General features: G+C 40.7%; 1 pseudogene; it reads left to right on the forward strand.

Annotated features, from left to right (window-relative positions):
* Positions 1–233: 233 nt before the first annotated feature.
* Positions 234–2,204, forward strand: LOC131278930 (putative zinc finger protein 487; annotated as a pseudogene).
* Positions 2,205–3,421: the final 1,217 nt, after the last annotated feature.

Raw genomic sequence — 3,421 nt, forward strand, 5'->3', positions numbered from 1 at the left:
ATGACAGAGTGAAATCAACAGGTAGAAATAGAGAAACTTTGATTTGATGACCTTGATAGGTTAGTAGTGAACAACTCTGGTAGAGGTGAAGGTATAATAGCCAAATAAAACTTTGCATCTGATCTTGTTTCAAGAATAACCTAAATGTGTGCTTTCTTTGGACATTGGATTTCCATGTGAATCAGAGCTGGACTGAAAATTACACTCCAGGCAACAGGGTTGTTCTATTGAACATGAGGAAATTTTTGCTTTCTGAAATTTTATTTGGCATTGGTAAGTAGAATAGAAAAGAGTGGGGGAATGGACTTTGCCCAGTCGTTAGGGCATCTGTCTACCACATGGGAGGTCCGTGGTTCAAACCCCAAGCCTCCTTGACCCATGTGGAGCTGGCCCATGTGCAGTGCTGATGCGCACAAGTGCCGCGCCACCCAGGGGTGTCCCCCCGCATAGGGGAGCCCCACACGTGGGGAGTGTGCCCCCTAAAGAGAGCCGCCCAGTGTGAAAGAAAGTGCAGCCTGCCCAGGAATGGTGCTGCCCACACTTCCCATGCCGCTGACAACAGAAGCGGACAAAGAAACAAGACACAGCAAATAGACACAGAGAACAGACAAGGGGGGGCTCATTAAATAAATAAATAAATCTAAAAAAAAGAGTGGGGTGAGATTGAAAGCATATATATTAGTGAGGATCCTGAAGTAAAAGAGAAGCACCCATATTTTGATGTGCCTCCTCTAAATATAATTTTTATTGTGATATCTCCCCTCAATACCATTGCCTACTAATTTTTCTTGTGGGTCTACATATTATTCATTTAGGTCTCAAGCATTTATCTAAGCAGTGTCTTGTTTGAAATATTTTCTGTTTATTTAACTTTGTTTATTTTTTTAAAAGATTTATTTCTAACCTCCCCCCCACCCGTTTGTGCTTGCTGTCTGCTCTTTGTGTCTGTTCGTTGTGTGCTCTCTGTGTCTCCATGTTATTAGGAGGCACTGGGAACTGAACCGGGGACCTCCCTTGTGGGAGGAGGGTGCCCAACTGCTTGAGCCACATCTGCTTCCTGCTGTTATGTCTCTTGTGTCTCCTTCTTGCTTCATCTCGTTATGTCGTCTTGTTGCATCAGGTCATTGCGTTAGCTTGTTGCGTCAGCTCACTGTCTTGCTCATCTTCTTTAGGAGGCACTGGGAACTGAACCTGGGACCTCCCATGTGGGAAAAGGGTACCCAACTACTTGAGCCACATGTGCTCCCCCTGTTTATTCAATTTTGAAGATCATATTTCTAAAGTGTCAAATTCCTGTTTTTTTTCCTGGACTCCTCTCCCATTTTCCACTACTGCAGACTGTTTGTTTTGTCTAAATCTAGGGGAGCAAGAAGTATGCCCTTGGGCTTACTTTCAGGCCAAAAGGCCAAGCTATACTAGGCATTTGTAGATTAAGTCCCCTTTTCACATTAAATGTGTTAACAATTATAAGGTATGGTAAATTATTTTCATTTCTAGAATTCTGGAAAGTTGATGACCTGATGGAGAAGATCCAGGAAAACCAAGACCAGCCTTTATGGAAAGTTGATTTCATTAACAAAACACTGTCTAAGGTGAGAAATAGAACATTAGGAAAAATATTTAGTGTGAACCCAAACCCAGTGTGAATGGAAAAATACCTGATAAATCTGACTTAGGTGGAATGAGCTTGCACTATATTTCAGAATTAATTATTAGTAATAGAAACTCCATTGTAAGGAAGTTTGATCAGTTAAATACACATGGGAAATTACTCCTCGGTATAAGGCATAGGAATCCTCATTCCAGAGAGGAACATTTTGTGTATGACAGAATTGTGAAGGCCATTAGTCAAAGTGAGGTCCTATTCCAGCATCAGAATATTCAAACTCTGAAGCAGCTTTTTGAATGTAACAAATGTGGGAAAGCCTTTCATGAGGAGACATCATTACCCATAAGAGAGAATACTCATGGGAGAAGTACATGAAATGTGAAAACCTTTTCTAATAATTCAGCCCTTCTTGCCCATCATAGAAATCACATAAGGGAGAATGGCTATGAATTTAATGACTGTGAGAGGAGGTCTGTTGGGGAAAAGTCAACAAAAGTCAACTCTGAATAAACTCTATAGAGTTCCCTTGGGAGAGAAACATGATTGTAATGTGAGTGAGAATAGTTTTAGCAAGAAGTCCCTTCCCATTCATACTGAGAGAACTCAACAATGAGAAACCACCTTTGAATGTGATGAGGGTGGGGAAGTCTTCAAGAAACCAAATCTCTCTCATTATCAGCAAGCATATGCAGGAAAGAAACCCTATGAAAATAATCAGTATGGGAGATCCTTTTGGCAGACACTAGTTCTTCCTTAACATCAGCAAACACACATAGGAAAAAAACTCTATGAATGTAGTGATTGCAGGAAAACCCTCAGCCACAAATCATCTCTCATAGTTCATAAGAGGATACACAAAAGGGGAGAAAGCTTATGAATGTAGTGAATGTGGGAAAACATTTACAAATAGATCAGGCCTCACAGGATACACACAAGGTAGAAACCACATGAATGCATTGAATGTAGGGAAACATTCAGATATAGGTCAGGCCTCATAGTGCATCAGAGAACACACACAAGGGAATGTAATGAATGTGGATGTAACGAATGTGGAAAAAAATTCTGTGACAAGTCAAATATCTGTGTGCACCAGAGAACTCACAAAGGGGAGAAGCCCTATGAATGTAATGAATGTGGAAAAACCTTCCTCTACAATTCATTCCTCATGGTACCTCACAGGATACACACAGGAGTGAAACCCTATGAATATAATGAATGTGGGAAAACATTTTCCCAAAAGCCAAACTTCATTAGCCATCAGAGAACTCATACTGGAGAGAAACCCTATGCATGTAATGAATGTGGAAAATGGTTCTCTGTGAAGTCAAAACTTAGCATGCATCACAAAACTCACACAGGGGAAAAACTCAATGTGATTGTGGGAAACCTTTTTCCAGAAGTCATCTCTTATAGTACATCAGAGAATACCTACAGGGGAGAAACCTTGTGAATGCCATGAATGTGGGAAAACTTCTTCCCAGAAGTCATCCCTTAGAGTACACCAGAAAACACACAAAGGGGAGAAGCCTTATGAATGTATTCAATGCAGGAAAACCTTTTACCAGAAGTCAGGTCTCACTAAACATCAGAGAACTCACATGGGAGAGAAACTTCATAAATGTAATGAATGTGGCAAAACTTTTTACCGTAATTCATCCCTTAGAGTACATCAGAGAACACACACAGGGCAGAAACCCTTCTGCCAAAAGTCATCCCTCTCAGCTCATCAGAGAACACACACAAGGGAGAAAGCCTGTGAATCTACAAATGTGGGAAAGCCTTTTACAAAAATTCAAAATTGATTAATTCAAG

The sequence above is a fragment of the Dasypus novemcinctus genome, chromosome 6 (genome assembly GCF_030445035.2).
Source record: "Dasypus novemcinctus isolate mDasNov1 chromosome 6, mDasNov1.1.hap2, whole genome shotgun sequence".
In the NCBI taxonomy this organism is placed as follows: domain Eukaryota; kingdom Metazoa; phylum Chordata; class Mammalia; order Cingulata; family Dasypodidae; genus Dasypus; species Dasypus novemcinctus.